This window comes from Mixophyes fleayi, chromosome 9, assembly GCF_038048845.1.
Source record: "Mixophyes fleayi isolate aMixFle1 chromosome 9, aMixFle1.hap1, whole genome shotgun sequence".
Lineage (NCBI taxonomy): Eukaryota > Metazoa > Chordata > Amphibia > Anura > Limnodynastidae > Mixophyes > Mixophyes fleayi.
The window spans coordinates 46,413,795-46,432,788 of NC_134410.1; the positions used below are offsets into that span (position 1 = coordinate 46,413,795).

Consider the following 18,994-nt stretch of genomic DNA (forward strand, 5'->3'; position numbering starts at 1 on the left):
ACACAAGATGAATCCTTAGATCCAACATGATATGGTATATGAGGTCTTCACCTATATGCTTGCAGGTATTTAAATGCTCCCCAGGACTTGAGCTCAAGGTAGTAGGGACTTATCTGAGTGCCAGCTAGCCAAAGAATATAGAGACTAAAAGAAGATACTAGGTGAAGTTAAGGCTGAGCGACGCAACAGAGCCAAGTTGTGGTGCACAAGAGAATAACCAGGGACAGGGCATGTGTCAAGACAGGAAGTGAGCTAGGAGCATCGGGTAGACAAGCCACAGGTCGGTGTGGGCAGTGAGCAAGGAGAATCCAGTAGACAAGCCAAAGCTGAAGACAAGCAGCATGCTGGAGAACCTGAATGCCTTACCCCTGGTAAGTATGCTTTCAGGACTGGGACTTATTTGGAATATTAATCCATAATATAAATATTTCAAATGTTTAAAACTCCACTAAAACTCTACCAAGGTTAAAGTAACAAAACCTCATCATCTAGTCCTGAATTCTTACATGTACTTTGTCACTTTTGAGATAGAAGTATTAATACTGTACTACACAGCCTGGAAATTAACAAGAAGGTAGAATGATCTGATGAATGATCAGATTTTGGGAAAAAAGAATTAATAATCAACTAAAAAGCAGAGGGATTAAACTTTGATCGAAAACAGAGGTCAGAAGGGAGCAAATTGTTGTTGCAAGGAGAAAAGGAGAATGTGGACAACATGAATAGCCCTTACCATGATCTGAACAAATTGCCCTTGGGCCCAACCAAACCACGCCCTCATTACCACAAGGTCACACCCCTTAATAAATATGCCGATCAGAATAGTTCCACCAGAATAGGGACAGTTGTTGGTATGGGATGGTGGAGTGCTTGACAGCAGTGGAACCCTCAGTGAAGGGGGACTTGATTTTACTGTGTGTGCATGTATGATATTTGTACACCAAGGCAGTCTTGCACTTCATGGAAAATCCTGAATTTGCCCCTGTCACAGATGGAACAAACCCTACACCAACGGAGAAAAGGCATAGTTGGTAAAAGTCATGTACAAATCACTCCTACAACTTTTACTCTGTCTATAGGTGTTGTCATGGTTTATTTCACAGGTCTCACACTGTAGTGTGTGCTACAGAGCCCAGCACATTATGTGAAGATGATCAGTAAGCATTAGTTTGAACTGCAGACTCGGCTGAGATGTTTCATTCCCCGAGTGGTACAGAACACTGCCTGCTGCATGTATAATTCATATTGATAATTATGACAACAAAGACTTTCTCTGCTCTTTTACAGACAGATGGTGAGGGGCGCATCAGAGTATTCATATTAAATGTGTGCCAAAGCTGTGAGTGAATTGCCAAATAGGGTGTGAAACAGAGCAAGGCAGAAAAACAGAAAAACACAGAATTAGGTGTTTTAACTCGAGTTCTATTTTTGGGTGGGCGCACAGTAAATCACATCTTAATGAACATGATCTTTCAGAAAGCGATATCAATTTGACCCTTTTTCTTGCCCGCAGAGCAATTACATTTCTAGGGGGTGTTTAAGGTCTTCTAGTAAAGCACACAAAGAAAAGCAAAAAAAAAAAAAAAAAAAAAGTTAACAAATGCCTGCTCTTTAAACTGAAGAAATTCTATTTATCTGTCAAGGGTAACTAATGGATTAGTGGTCCAAGTGCAAAGATCACATTAGTGGACCATATACCCAAAACCTGAGTGATAACATTCAGGGCCTGATTCATTAAGGATCTTAAATTAAGAAGTTTCTTTTTTTAAATCTCCTGGACAAAACCATGTTACAATGCAAGGGGTGCAAATTAGTATTTTGTTTTGCACATAAGTTAAATACTGGCTGTTTTTTCATGTAGCACACAAATACTTGATAGCTTATTTGTACACTGAAATTTAAAGTTGATATTTGTGTGCTACATGAAAAAACAGTCAGTATTTAACTTATGTGCAAAACAGAAAACTAATTTGCACCCCTTGCATTGTAACATGGTTTTGTCCAGGAGACTGAAATAAGAAACTTCTTAATATAACATCCTTAATGAATCAGGCCCTCTGTTTGCGGTGTATGTCTTGTGATTTATTTTTTTTACATTTTTAGAACTTAGATTTAATCCCCTTCTTCTTTCACTGTAAGTTCTTTGCATTACTCCAATGTACTATGATGAAAGTTAACCCTTTGTTACCACTTTGCATGGTACTCTACGTCCGTCACAGGGCTCACACTTGGAAAATATATATCCAAGTTGGCATATATTCAAGTCATACATTGTTTTCTTATAATAACATTCACTATTATCATTTAAGTCTGAATGCAACCATTATAAAGGGATACATTAAATATATATATTTGCTTTCATTTTCTAAACCGTGCTGAAAAAGTGAGAACTTACTAAACTAAAATGACTAAACCTTCTCTTGTACACTGGTTTTCATAAGTGTCCACTGCTCAGTGACCCAGGGCTGTTCCCTGGTTATGACTCACTTTCAATTTTCATTCTCTTCTTGCTATTCTTGGAAATGTAAAGACTGAAGCCTTTGTATTCAATTTGAGTCTATGGATTTTAATTATCCTTTTATGGAAGTGAGTAAACAATTAAAATGTATTATGAACATGCCTGGAAGTCAGGGTGAATTTCTCCCTGTCAACTTACAATGCATTATGCAGATTAGATCGCCCTGCGTCAGATACTGTCAGTTGAAGTTTTGTAAGCAGAATGCTTTCTAAAATGTAATATATCTTAGAAGTTTTTTTTAACTATTTCAGCATAGTCTAATACATACTTGCCAACTCTCCTGGAAAGTCCGGGAGACTCCCGAAATTCGGGTCGGTCTCCAGGACTCCAGGGAGAGCTGGCATTTCTCCCGCATCCCGAAATTCGCTTGGCAAAATGACGCGATTCTCTGTGAACCGCGTCATTTTGGCCCCACCCCCGCAACAAAACGTCATGCGATTCAAGGTGCCCCCTCCCGCCCTCTAGTCACGCCCCTCTCCCGGACGTCGCCTACTGAAAGTAGGCAAGTATGGTCTAATAACTTATATAAGCTATTCCCACTGATAAGGAAGAGTTAAAAATACTTTGAGTGCCGAATATTGCCCTGGTTTCATATATTTTTTTGGGAAAGGACAGAAATGCATTTTGAAGCTTCACACTAGGCACTGGCTTTGCCAAAATTGAAAGACTGTAATATATTTATCAGCAACAAAAGTACAATCGGTAAAGGCTAGGAAATACCAATTTAACCAAGCAGCTACACAAAGAAAGCTATTAACCTGTTATTATTCAGTTATCGTCCAATAACTTATAGCAATAGATTTACTATTATTAAAAAAAAAAAAAAAAAGACGCATTCAGAACTACTATTTTTCATGGCTTTCACTATCTAAGTGGAATTATATACAGAGAATTATCATGCTCTTCACTACCAAGACAAGTTATGTCACCATCCTACACTCATATTTAGAAATGCTCACATGTATTTGCCCCAGAGGTTGGCTGGCAAATTTTTGCCGGGGAGGGAGAACAAGACTCAGTTTAGCAGCCTATTAAGAACATTTTAAAGAAAATAAAAATTGCAGATAGCCCAGTGATCCAGCCCATGGTAGCCCACTATGGGACCAGCAGATGCCCCCCAGCCCAGGCAGCCCCTGATTTGCCTCTATTGGTGAGTTTTTTGCCTTCATTTATATTTTGTTTCTGACTACCACAATATCCAAACAGCAAATGTAAGTAAGATTACTGGGGAACAGGACACGCCCTATAGACCTGAAAAACCATTTAAAATATGAATACAATCTTTTACATTGCTGTTTCTAGCACTGCAAAATACATTATCCTAATTACAGGTATGTATTCACATAATGCAACCATACAATACAGTTGTTCATCAGGAGTAGGCATAAATGCATATTGCACCACTAGTCCTTTGTCAGTTGTGAATAGTGAAAATGAATGTTATTTTATCTTAACATTGTTGTGCATAGAAAACATTTCTGCATTTTATGTGAACTTAAAAAAAAAAAAAAAAAAGGATTTGCTGCATTTTATATGTAGCTTTTGAATTTTTTTCCTGAGTGTTATTACGCTCATAATGTTATAATTTATATAGCGGAGGGAGGTTCATTCATCAAGCTCTTGTAGAAGTTTGTGATGACGCTGCACAGTCTGATGGCACAGTCAGGAATTGAGTTCACACATATGTGATAAATTATGGTTACAAGTATTACATTGGGAAATATAAACTGCTAGAAAATTGTTCTCCCAGATTTAGTATAGAAGTGACAACTGAAAATAAAGTATCGGAATGTTTAACATTCACATTCATTTTTCTGGATTTACTAAATTCTGCTTTTTGTTAAACCAACAAATTGTTTTGTAAATCAGACAATCTAAAAGTGCAAAAACAAGATAAAAACAATATGATAAAAATACATTTAAAAGTCGCTGTATACAGATAGACTTTTACATATATGAACAGTAACTCTGCATGTTAATTACAACATTTATTTATATAGCGCCAATCATATTATGCGGCATTGTACATAGTAGTTATTCACATAAGTCCCTAGCACATTAGCGCTAACATTCTAAATTCCCTAACACAAACTCACGCAGAGGCTAGGGTCCATTTTGTCAGAAGCCAGTATGTGATTGGATTGTGGGAGAAAACCCGCGCAAACACGGTAAGAATATACAAACTCCAGATAGGTAGGGCTCTGGTCAGTATTGAACTCCTGACCCCAGTGCTGTAAGACAGCAATCCTAACCATTGTTCTGACCTGTCAATGGTCATTCATAGCTTTGTCATGGTTGGATAAGAACTAAACATCACATATGTCTACAGTTGTTTTTATAAATGTCATTAGTTGGTAAAAAGTGAGCTTACAAATTAGAAAATAACAACGCAACAAAATGTTGGATATCACTTCTCCAATAAAAATGGATTTACATGTAATAGCCCCTACTTTAACATTTGCCATGTTTGTATACCTTGTGTGAATGTTTTGGTCTTGTATAAATTCAGATGTAATGTGCACCAGTAATTTATCTCTTTCCATTCCCTCAGTCTGGGGTTATTAATCATTTTAACACAAAACCGATATCTCTATGTTGACAGTGGTTATTTTCCTGGTTGTTTCTGCAGAGCAGAACTCTGCTTGTTTTCTATTTTCAACTATTTATATGGAATAAAGTGCTAAACGCACCTGTTACTTACTTCTTCGGCCAGATGTTTGATCAATTACTATATAAACCCTCACTTGGAAAGACAAAATAAGGAAAAAACACCAAGGAGTAAAATGAAACATGAAACAAGTGTTCTAAAATGTTAGTGCTCTGTACAAGACAAAAAATAAAAGTTGCCAGACAGCAGGTTGTTCAAGCTAAATCCAATAAATATTCTTCCAGTGAGGATTTTATTTTTTCCAGAGGAACAGCATGGTTTAAAGAATAAACCAACACTATAATTTAAAGTATTTAAAAACAAAAAAGCAAAAACATAAGTTAAAAACAAACTTTGCAATATAACATTAAGCATAATATCAAAAACGTGAACAAAGAAGTGACAATTATAAAAACAATATGTAATTCAGCAAATAGTTTTCTAGGGGGGAATACAATTTCCCCCGAAGTACCACCGCGTAAAACGTATTACCGTTACTACGGTAATATTAACACGGCTTGCTGTTTGCTGCTGCTGCGAGCAAAGACCCCGCATTGAAACTACCGAAAATAACGGTATTTAAGAGCACTATTACCGTAATAATGTTAATAGTGCACAGGCCACGTTACTTTTTACAGTAATGCGGCCAATTGAATCCCCCCTTATAGTTTTTAAAAATTATATTGAATTTGATACAGCATATATAGGGTGGGAATACAACTGCCCATTATGCTCGGCTGCACACATTTCCGGGTACTAAAGTAACTCAACATTGTGGATTTTAATGCGCACCTGTATGGGGTGCAAGGAAACGTTTGTTCTTGTGGCACTCCATGGCGCATCTGTTATGAACCCCACAATCAGCGACTGCCCCCTTCTTGGTTAGTGTAGTTAACAGCGCTACAACTTAGGAGAATCCTTGTATACATTTCCTATAATAGTTTGCAAACCCCTTAGGTTGGTGGGTACCCATTCTTGGATGGCTTTCAATTTAGATTGATCCATGTAGAACCCACCGGCAGAGATAATATAGCCTAAAAAGGTTACCTCAGAACCTGAAACTGACATTTCTCCATCTTGGCGGACAAATGAGTCACTCGGAGTATCTGGAGTACCTGACACACATGTCAACGATGCATGATGTTAGAGCATACTTATCAACTTTTTACAGGGACCCTCCGGGAGTTCCCAGAGGGGGTATGGTCAGAAGGGGTATGGTCAGAGGGGGTGGGGCTTAGCGAATTGTGTCATTTTTGGCCCTGTCTCCGTGATGTAATGACATGTACGTGTCATTTTACAGTGGGGGCGGGGCCAAAATGACCCCTTTCCCTAAGAATCTCGTTATTGCAGCTCTAATTCTGCCCACTTCACTAGAAAGTGGGCAGATACAGGAGGTTGCCCTGCTCTCCCAGGAGTCTAGAAGACCTACACGGAATTCAGGATTCTTTCATACATTTTCTGCCCCACTATCAATTAGAACTGTGGATGATAGCAATTTATTAACAGATTTATTTTAATGGGTATATGTAGGGAGTTGGATATGATCCTGGAAAGACTGAGTATTTTCCAGGCTTCTGCAGACAAGTGATTGCAAAATAACCCTTGAGGCCACAGTACAAGCAAAGGCCCTTGAGGTGTTGTCAGGTTTTTTCCTCTGAAGTGAGTTTACTGGCCTATTTACATGGGTTCTACTTAAGCATTGAAAGAGGAGGCCTACTTAGAGTTGATTACTAGTGGTGGACTTTTTGCACTCCTGGGGGTAAATGTATCAAGCTGCGAGTTTCCGGCAGGTTTGAAAAGTGGAGTTGTTGCCTATAGCAACCAATCAGATTCTAGTTATTTATTCAGTACATTCTACAAAATGATAACTAGAATCTGATTGGTTGCTATAGGCAACATCTTCACTTTTCAAAACCGTCGAAAACTCGTAGCTTGATACATTTACCTCCTGGGCTCATTCTTGTAGCTGCCAATCTACCTGAAGGGCAATTCTCATAGAGGCATCCAGCTTGGAATGGGATACTGGACTAAGGCATCTTTAAGTCTTTCCCTGAGTCGACCAAGAGCTGAATCCTTAGAGCAGGGTCGTTCCATTAAGTGTCAGTCGTCCACCTCCGGAATTCTGTGCAATATTGCTCTGCGGAGTCCACCCTTGATCAGATTGTGCAGGATATCTTCTGCTGATGATATCTATTCCAGGCCATCATATAAGAACCCCAGAGTTGTAAAGAATTCGTCCACAGATCATATAGCTGTGGCATCAGGACTTAGACCAAAGGCCCAGCTGTGAGGATCTCCTTGCAGGAGAGACATTACAAAAGCCCACACATTGTACCTCCATGCCATATGAAATAGGTTTCATATGAAGTAAAGGAGACAGCTTTGCTTTAAACTGAAGAATGAGGCTCTCTCACCAGAGAACTTATCTGGTAGTCCTATAGTAGGCTCTCTGTTGGCAGCAGCAACAATCAGAGAGACCCGAACTGATTCTTCCTGTGCAAGGACACGTTGTTTTAAGCTCCTAATCAATAGATTGAACATGATTAGACAAGGTATGAGCAGGATCCATAGTGCAGAGTCTGTATATTTTGGCTGGTGTTAATGTTATGAACCCCACAATCAGTGACTGATAACCCTTATACAGAAATGATGGCACAGGATTTTTTTCACCATTAGCAGCCGTCTTTCCCGGAACCACACTGGTCACTGGTACTCGGATGCCCTGGACTTGTAAACTCGCAGGAGCAAGATGTAGACAAAATAAGACAAATACGATACAAAAGAGGATGGTCAATTGGTAAGCTGGATCAGAGGACAGGAAAGGTTCTTGAGGTCAATAAACATTCAGAGAGTTCAAGGGCAGGCAGAGATCTGACAGCAAGGTCTAGAAAACAAAGCCAAGTTCGAATACTCTAATTCCAGAAGCAGAAGATATATACCAATCTATATAGGTTAACGATACAGGAACTAGTCTAGGTAACCCTAACACCAGCAAGGCAATTATGACAATGAGAGCCTGGCCAATCAGCTGCTGGGTGGAAATCATGTGAGCTGAAAGTGTTAGGTAGTGAGCATTGATGAGTCTTGCAAGAGCTGTTAAATCAGCTGCTATGTGGAATCCCTATTAACAGCTCAGGAAGCAGGGTGCATTTACCAACAGAAATACAACAATTCTGACATTCAGCAAAATCTGGAATGGATCTCTGAGATAACAGAGCAGCAACAACATGACAAAATCCCAGACAATTGAATTCCCCCCTAAGAGTTGTTTCTTGATTTTTACTTTAAGGTGAAATACTGTTATGTGAACTGTAGAGAAACCTCTCTTTTACGATGTTATGCCATGTACAAGAATGCATTTAACCATAAGCAGTTAGGAGGCATGTGCATTCAAGTAATCCTCAGGATTTTGTTATAGAGCAAAGAGCGGACGTTGGGCCTGATTCATAACGTGCATTTGTTTTAAAACACACATAAATCGACTCTGCGTAATCCTGAATTCAACAAGGAACAGATCGGAAGATACATGTGCTGATGAATTTGGGTGCAGATCTGCTTTGCTCTACTACACAAAACACTGCAGAATACTTCCAATGCTTTTTTTGGGTGGAATATACATTCGCAAAAAATACACAGAAAAACAAAATCAGTTTAAAACAAAGAAACATTTTTTCCCCATGAAATACTTTTATTAGGATGGTCTCAATGTCTACTGAACATAAAAAAACATTTTTACAGTTTGCAAACACATGTTGTAGCATGCATACAAGACTGTCATCACTAATGATCAGGACTTAGACTAACCCTGTCGCTGAAGCAAGAGATATGACAAATAAAGAAGTAACTTTGAGATACCCAAAAATTAAATTGGACATGGCTGCGTGTGGCCGAGTTTGGCACTCCCTTGCTGTACATTGACTACCCCTTCCCCAGCCCGTGCCCTCCCAGAAATTGCAGGCTGTAGTAAGTGTCATTGGCGCACAAAGGTGAATTGAACGTTGCTGCACTTAGTAGCGTATGGTTCGGTTCTGGGCATGCACAGATTCATTTTACATATGATATGCACAAAAATGGCAGATACGTCTCTTGATGAATCAGGGCCACTGTGTTTATGTATAAAAAAAAAGCAAAAAAACGTGCAAACCACATGCGAACACATAAACTAAGGATCTTAAGGTGCTCAAATCAATTATAAACGGTATATTGGGTAAAGAGTGCTGCATTAAGGAAACCCTTGTTTGCCCTTTCAAAACTTGCAGTAAGGAAATACATTTTAGTGCTTGAATTTCCCTCTAATCACCATCGGTGGTCAATTCCTCACAAGCCGAATGGGTGGAGAAGGCATGTAAATGCATATTAAAGCTATGCATTTGTTCAACAAGCATTTAAAATGTGGTTACTTTGTGGTCAGTATGTACTTGACACGATTACATGCTCTGACATGCTTTAGCAAATCCATAGATAACACAAGCCTTATGTAGCAGTACTAAGCCATTCCATTCAAATAAATAGTTCACTGTGTATGCCCTTCGTTCTACACCCTACCTTTAATGACATAACCAACTTATATAAAATAAAGACGCGGTGACTGGAGTAAAGTGGCACTAAAAATATTTTTATTATAACCTAATTAAACCTGGTGGCGGAGAAAGGGCACTGAAGATCAGCTCCAGCGATACCCAACCAAGCGTGGACATGGCAATATAGCCTTAAGTCCACCCACTTCTCTCATAACCCCACTGCTTGGCCGGGCCCTAACCTGGCGTCAGGGTAAACTGCACTCACCTCACTACTCACTCCCCCTCCCTCACTGAGCCGGGGCGAGGCCCCTCCCCACGGAAGGGACAAGAGTAACCGATTGCCTTGTAAGGGGACAGATACCTGCGACCAATCACGATAGAGCCGTATATATCAGCCGCTGATCGCAGTGCCTTCCTCCCACACCAAAACTATAACCCTACATAACCGGCTTTATGCCAAACCACCGTTAACTTTTACAGCTTACTTAAAAATGGCGTGGGTGGGCGGGATTTTTGCCAGCCGAGTGACTCAGATCAGGAAATGCATCGCCTATACAAAGTCACAAAGCCCTCCCCTCAACATCATTGGCCAGGTCTAAACACCACGTTAACTCCTTCAGGTAAGTGCAAACACAAATGCAACACTGTCACTATTTAATTTCGTTCGTCTATAGGGGACTCTCTTGTACTTATTTCAGTAGCCCAAAAAGTAACACAACCATACAAGAAATTAATAACAGTTAACTAGCACTTATGCAAACAAGGATTCTTTACTCAATTTCGTATGACAGGAAAGACTTGCCGTAGAACAAGTGAAAACAGGACATTTTTTTAAATAAAGAATTTTATGACTGCAGAAAATTTTTAAAATCCCATTAAAGCTGAATACACATTGCTATGTATCCATTTGTTACAAAGACACCAAGAGATAGTACATGCTAATATTTATTTCCTGTTATATTTCTCAGAGCCGCCTACGGAACTCCTCCTCACCATATGGCAATATTTATGACTACTATCTTTTAAAGTCCTTTTTCAATAAACAAAATACCAATTTGTGCAGTTTAAATGGCCATATCATAATAAGAATAAAATAAGAAAAATCTCTACAGCAAAACAGATCTTATAACAAAGTGATTTAATTTTATTTCTATTAAATCTACATTTAACAATACTATTAGATAGTCTATACAAATGAGTGCCCTAGAGTTGAACTTGACAAAATGCGAACGGCAATACCCAAATATTTTGTTTGTAGAAGACTACAAATAGACCAGACCAATGGTTAGCTTTCCAAAAGCCTGTACAGAGTTGCCAATACGAGCACAAATTCATATGTGCCACTGTTGGCAGTGATGCCCTTGTCATTTTTGAAATATATTTTTCAGACCTTATGTAAACCCAAATATAATTTTATACAGCAGTGCATCTGTAATAAAATTCCTTTTTTATATTGTGTTCGCATTTGTAAGCCAGGAGTTGGGAGGAATGAATGCCTTTTGGACTTAGCTTTTTTAAGTTTGTCCTGCCAAATTATTATTGTAAAATTATAACTAACCTCATATCTAACAAACCATAAGGATAATGACTTTATTATACACATATGGAAAGTAAAATTCTAGCTTCTTAAACCTGTGACATGCAGCATTTATAATTCTAAATCGATTTTGATCTAGTTCAATGGAATTCATGGATGTGCTGGAAGTGGACTTTTTAAGTAACTGTCTTCAATCTATACACTTTTTGTTATATGAAATATAGCAGGTGAGGCAATGCTGAACACACATGAAAGAAAGCTAGTCAGGAGGTAGATATGCTGGAAATGATACATTTGTTTTACATTAGCACAATGGTCAAAATGCCTAACAGTTTATTCAGCCAGACAGCACCTGCTCTGCAAAGGAGTAACTTTCTGTCTGGAAATAACTGCTCCCTGTGACACATTCACTAACACATATAAACATCCTTGAACCTTCTCGTTCCTTCCCAATCCAAGTATCTAGCTGTCTCTCTGCTGTAACTACCTGTATGTGACAGCGCTTATTTAAACTGAACATATCCAAATCCAAGCTCGTCATCTCTCCTCCTGCTAAAGTTGCTGTCCCTCCCAAAATCTCCCTTTTGGTTGACAACATAAATCTCTTTCCTGTCACCCAAGCCCGCTGCCTTGGAGTTACCCTTGACTTTGCCCTCAGCTTTACCCCTCATACATAGTCCCTCACCAAATTCTGCCACTTCCTCCTCCCCTATGAAAATCCGTCCCTTCCTCTATCAGACAGCAACCAAAATCCTAGTCCAATCAATCATCATCTCTCACAGCGACTATTGCAACCTCCTTCTCACTGACCTTCCTTTTCCTGACTTTTCTGACCTTTGATTCATCCAGAATATTGCGGCTAGGCTCATCTTCCTCTCCCGTCGCTCCTCTTCCACTACTCCTGTGCATAAATCAGTTCTTTGACTCTGTAACCATTTCAAAATCCAGTTCAAGCTCCTTACCCTCACTTACAAAGTCCTTACCAACATGTCTCTCCTTTACATCCCCGACCTTGTCTCGAGGTACATACCTGCCCGACTACTCCGCCTCTGACCTCTGCCTCGATTCACCTCTCATTACTTTCTCCCATGCCCGCCTCCAAGACTTCTGCCATGCTGCCCCCAATCTTTAGAACTCCCTACCCCATCTCACTCGACTCTGCCCCAACCTTCAGTCCTTCAAACACTCACTCAAATCTCACCTTTTCATATTCGCCTATCCTACCACCTCCTGACCATCTTACCCATCACCTCTTCTTCCTTCGCCTGCCATCTCCATTTTCTCCCAGTTGGTCCTACTGTCTCTCACCACCCCTCCTTCTAGAATGTAAGCTCTCACAGGCAGGGATCTCTCTACCTATTATCCAATGTCTCTCTACTGTCTGACTCCCTCGTACGTCCTGTCATGTCTTTTGCTGTACCCTGTGAGAGTCCCCATAGCATTACTCACACTCATCTGTGCTACTCATGTATATTACCTCATCTATTTGTTACTTACTTCTTTATCAGGCGTTACGGAATCTGTGGCACCTTACAAATAAATAAATATTATTATTATAATTATTAATAATAATAATAATAATAACAACACATACACCACATTAATAATAATAAAAAAAGCACACAAATATATCACATTTAGTTACTCATCCATTTTATCTCCAGTTCATACTTGCCAACTTTTGTTACCTCCCCTTAGGGTGAGCTGTCATTGCAGCCCCAGCCCCTACTATGCAATGACGAGATTCATAGCATTGCACAGTGAGGGACGGGGGCCTGATGATACATACTTATACCCCTATATGCAAAAATTATATTTCCAGTATCTACCTCCCGCATGTGCTGCAGAGTATTTTTGTGCAGTGCCAAGTAGACTGCTTTAAGAATATAAGAGGGTCAGATCACTTATTACTTATACCATCTGGATGTAGCCAAACAAGGTAACCGAGTGCTGAATTGTGTTATTAAGGGTTTTTATAAGCGCCAGAAGAGCTCTAAGTGGCTGTAGATAGGTTAATCTTGGTCAACGGTCTGACATGATTAGTATATCCTTTAATCTTTTCTGCATTACTATTGTGTGTTATATATTTTATTACCATTATAATCTCCACAACTCCAACCCTATTACATTGTCTTTAGCAATTACACCTAAACTTGTAATTATACTCCAATAAATAGGCTAATCCATTTTGGCATATACCCTTTGATATGTGCATTGTTGACTTATATAGGTTGAGACAGGCAGTGGTTCTCCTGAATCCACGCCTGGCCAGTGAAGTTAACACTCACTACCTGCTATAAGTCTTGATGATATCGATCCAAGTGGAAAAGCTCTGGGAACGCGAACGGTGATTGGAACTTCAATCAACACATTACACACCTTCCTGGGGGCTACAGTTCAACCAATTTTCTTTCTTTGGAGTCAACCTGGAAAGTGCTATATAGGTAGTACTTCTCAGTAGTGCACAAACTGATCAATGAAAAGTTCACAACAAGTTATGGTAACAAAGTGGTCTCTGATGAATATGTACTCTTGATTTCCATAAAGGTATTTTCCCTAGATCCCTCTCCCTATTCCACCCTCCTCCTTTTCCCCACTCTCATATTGACTACTGACAACTATGTATTACTTAATATTTATCAGATTGCAAGGCTCTGTGTCGCTTTTCATGTGTTCCCCTTTATTTCTTGTAAAGCTGCTTATTTTTTTTAATGAGTTCTAAAATGTGTACTAAACAATCATTGTAATAAAAAAACAACATAAATATAGTATACTAAAAATAAGTAAATTAAAAATGTGAAAACTACGTAAAAAACAGGCCTCCGGTGCTTTGGGACCTAAGAAAAAAAAAGGAGCAAATTTATTCCAGGACAAACTTTGTTACAATGCAAGGGGTGCAAATGTATTGATGTTTTTTTTTGCTTGGAGGGAAAATTCTGAACAGCTTTATTTTTACTCTGTAATATATTCCCAGTTCTAAATCTGTACACACATTTTAACTAGGGATGTGCACCGGCCACTTTTGGTGTCTCGTGTTTTGTGTTTTGGATTCGGATTTGCTTGAGGTTTTGGGTTCGGATTTGTTTCGCAAAACACCTGACAAAAGGTTTTGGTTCGGATTTAAGGTTTTGGATTTATTTTGAAAAAAACATAAAAAGTGTTAAAATCAAGTTTTTTGGTTTATTTTCACTCCTACGCTATTATTAACCTCAATAACATTCAATAACAATCATTTCCACTAATTCCCAGTCTATTCTGAACACCTCACACCTCACAATATTGTTTTTAGTCCAACTGGACTTATACTGCTGAATCAGTGAACTTTGTAATATAGCAGTACCAATGGACTTATACTGCAGAATCAGTGAACTTTGTAATATTGCAGTACCAATGGACTTATACTGAAGGATTGTTTTTGGATATTTTTTTTTTAATTTCTTTTTTTTATAATTATTTTTTTTAATTTTTTTTTTAATTTTTTAGAACTTGGGAATAATGGGGAAATAACAATGCCCTTAGAAGGACAGAGCACAGGACACAGCACCATTGGACTGAGCAGAACACAGCACAGCACAGCACGAGATATAGCAGGACAGAGGACCACCTAACACAACCTCCCTCTACCCTGATCAATGCCCGAGTGAAGATGGCGGCGGCTAGCGGGGAATTTATAGAATACGAGTATCGCGAGATCCGACAGCGGGATTATGACTCAGAGCCTCGGTTTCAGTTTTGCAATTGGCGGGAATACCCGGATCTGTCTCGGATCCGGCTCGGATCGGCAACGTTCGGGTGAGCTCGGATTTCAGATATCCGAGCCCGCTATTCTCTAATTTTAACTCCCTCCCCCCTCTGTTTTGCAACATGGTTTTACCAAGGTGTAAATGTGCGCCTTCTTTTTTTTGCTTTGCTTCTAAATGTGGCCCCAAACCTCTAATAAACCTCTAATAAAGTATGTACATTTAAAATATAAATGTAAGAGTCACAAAATAAAATTCTGGATCTATTTTATGAATTTAATTAATCGTGTGACACATTTACAGAGAAACTAAAAGCACAGACTATTTCAGGATTTCAGTCAATAAGGAAAACATAGTATGAGGCGGTCACATGATCAAAGCAGTTAAGAGTTTTGAGAATAAGTTTTAAGAAAGGATTAGGCTGACATAATATAACCTTTCATTCCTTAATACATTTAGGCTCAATGCCATATTATCTCATCAATGCTATGATAGCTCTACAAAGAACCGAACTGGAGCTTTGTTATCCAAAAGCGGAGCAGCAATCAAAACAAAACACAGTAGCAAACATTGCAGAAAATCTTCATAAGTCTTTAAATAAAAGGATGTGGCAAGCGATATCTACTAAAATTTGTTTCACTGCTAACTTGGAACCAAATAATAAAAATCCCATCATGCTGGAGTCCATACACTGATTATATAACTGAAGCAGAAAATCTTTCAAAGAAATTCAGTTCCTCCAGGACCATATCATTTATGTTTATCCCTTTATCTGTTGTAGGGGATTATTTCAAACAGAGCAAGTGTATTAAGTCTCTCTTCATTTCCGTTCTATTGATTTTCAGACACAATGGAGATACTTGTAAAGAGAGCCCAGAGCAAGGGTTGGCACCCCATATATCTCTACTTGTAGGTTAACTACAACGCCTAGTATGCTAGGGCCAGACAAATGGCCAGGGATTATAGTTCATATTCACAAAGGGCTCCCATCATTTTCAAATGCAAAACCAGGACAACCATGTGACCTGCATTTAGCGCTACATAAAATCCATCCCAAACTTTTTTAGGATTTTGCATATATCCATTAGTTACCTTTAATATATTTTTAAAGGTGCGTTCAAAGTATCAATATTTAAAGAAAATTAGGACATTTTTGGTGATATATATTAGCAGAAACAGATTTAATCGTACAAGCATACAGCTCGTCAATTGAAATACTCACATAGGCTTTATCAGCATATATTAAACACCAAGCAAATCACCTGACACTAACTGACTACACTTATTTTGAATGTCATCTTGTTGGAGGGGTGGGGAGGTGAATTAAACAATGCATGTTACATCTAAATATAATATAAGGCAAACTGCATTGCCCTCCATTGGTGCTACACTAACTCTGAGCTGTGTTCAGCAGCTAGTTGAACACAGCTCATACTGTATGTAGAATAGGACTAATTGTCCTCTGTAAAAATGGCCAACGCTTCTTATGTTTTGCATCATATGTATTATTCCTAAAGAAGTAGGATGATGTACCTGCTAAACACAAAGTTTAAGGTAATGGCCAAAGGGGGACTTTAGAAGTGGCATATGGAAAATATAAGTGAATGGAGATTTGATGGGATAACAATGAAGGCAGTAGGAGAAGTGGCTGTATACCAGCCCACTTCCAACACTTTAAGGTATATTGTATCCTATTATTTACTCACTGGCTTTCTGTTTTTCTTTCTGTTTTAATAAAATTGTCTACAATCAGTCAACACTGACTTTTTGAGTACTCTATAGAAAGCACTTTTACACTGTATATTGGGTAATTACACCCCACCTGGACCCTGCTTCATCACCAAGGGTCCTGATGGTAGGAGACAAGAACTTGCCATAGTAGCTAAGATGAACTACTACAGTTCCATTGTACTTTCACTGTTGTAAGTATATTGTTCCTTCCTTTTTTGCCCTCACCTATGATAAGCACAATATACTTATACATTCCTTGGTAATTTCTTCACACTCACATTGTCCAGCCCTACAAGAAGATTGCCGATTGCCTCTCATTATCACTATCAATAAGACATTGTGGATATACTACATCACCTTTATTCTTGGTAAATTATGACACCATCTGTGCTCCTCTTTTCCACTGCAGCGCATCATTCGCTCCGTTGGTTCATCCCATTAGTTCTATTCTACATACAGTATGAGATTTGTTCAGCTGAACACAGCTCGACCTTAGCGCATCACAGACAGAGAGCAATGCAGTCTGTACAAAGCTTATAGGTGCAACTACAAGGCAGTCAGCACTTTAATAAGACATGTCTGCACTGGATCTGAGTGTAGAGGGATGCATCAATAGTATTTTAATGGCTATATCTCTTCCCACATAGGATGAATAATGATTAACAATCTCAGAAATGTCTTTTGAAAATACTGATTTTCAAAGAATCCAAACAAGAAAACCAAAAATTATTACCTAGCTATGAATAGGAGGAATGACAGGTCTCTTTATTCATGCCATACAAATTATGTTTCATATGTATACATAACTGAACCACCTGCATTTATGTAAAAGATACATTTGGTGTGCGATAATGCAAATGCATTTGTTAGTTCTTTTCTATAGTCAAAACGAGGACATACGGCGTTATAGCCCCTTTTTTTTTTAAGCAAGTAAGTAATCTAAAAGGAGCAATAGACAAATTTACATATAAAAGGCTGCTAAATACGTGCAGCTTTGAATGTATTTAATATTGTACACAAGGGATTAGAGGAGAGAATGAAAGAGCCTTATGCTTTATGTCTCCAAGTGTCAAATGAAAAGCAATAAAAACAGAACACAATCATTTCTAGTACCAGATGTCTGGATTTTGTAGGAAAAAGCACCAGTGACATATTTCATGACACAGACTTAAATAGAGAGATCATTTGCTTAATTACACAAACAGACTACATTTTTTTTCATAAGTAAAGTAGACTGATTTCCAGGATTACATTCTCAATAAAAACTGAGCTGTAGCCCAACTAAACGTAAGGACATTGGGGTATATTTACTAAACTGCAGGTTTGAAAAAGTGGAGATGTTGCCTATAGCAACCAATCAGATTCTAGTTATTATTTATTTAGTACAGTCTACAAAATAACAGCTAGAATCTGACTGGTTGCTATAGGCAACATCTCCACTTTTTCAAACCAACAGTTTAGTAAATATACCCCATTGTCTCAATCTTCCTCCAAATTGAGGCCAGGAGGAATGCAAGCAAAACCATATTTGTAACCAATTGCAAGCGCTCTTCCTTGACCACATGCTCTGTTGAGAGTTATGTGATCATTGTTGGGTATGATCTACAGCCATAGGTGACATATCTTGTACATTACAGTGTGGCTTAAGGATTGGGGGCCATTTCTTCATTTGTGGAACAACATTTTACTATTAAACATATACAGTCCATATTTACTTCTAAAGTCTGGCTTATGATTTATTCAAATAGCATCATTTATAAAAATTATCTCAGGAGGGGAAACGTAATGTACTTGATATGTAGCCCCACAGACGTTATTACACAAGCATCTATCTGCTGTTTTCACATACTCCTATACAATGTATGGGCTTGTACACACAGTCAGTGCTAGAACACTGTACTTTGTCTTCAAGTCATAAAATCCACCTAACACCTTTTAGGTCCCAAGTAAGGTAAATAGTTATAGCAACTTTAACAACTTGACCTGTTAATTTTAGTTCACAATGAGTTTAAATGAAACGAAAATGAGTATTATAACTTTAAGATTTATAAGGGAGCCCTAATAATAAAGGTCTAGCTGCCAAGAGTGCAAACAGTCCCCCTGTCCTAAAATGTATGTTTATATGATGTTTCCTGAATGATAACCTGTGACTCTGTATGCTATCCTGTAATATCATGTACTACAGGGGCGCACGCAGGGGGGTTTCTGGGTCTCCAGAAACCCCTCCCCTCCGCTAAAAAAGTGCCCTACATAGCGGCACTGTACTATACAGCAGCCGCGGCACTGTCAAAGAAGCGTCCG

General features: G+C 38.6%; 1 protein-coding gene across 1 annotated transcript in view; it reads right to left on the bottom strand.

Annotated features, from left to right (window-relative positions):
• The window catches only part of IL1RAPL2 (interleukin 1 receptor accessory protein like 2), a 714,191-nt gene that overhangs the window by 163,455 nt on the left and 531,742 nt on the right, over positions 1-18,994 (bottom strand). The gene's annotated exons all lie outside the window — the stretch shown is intronic.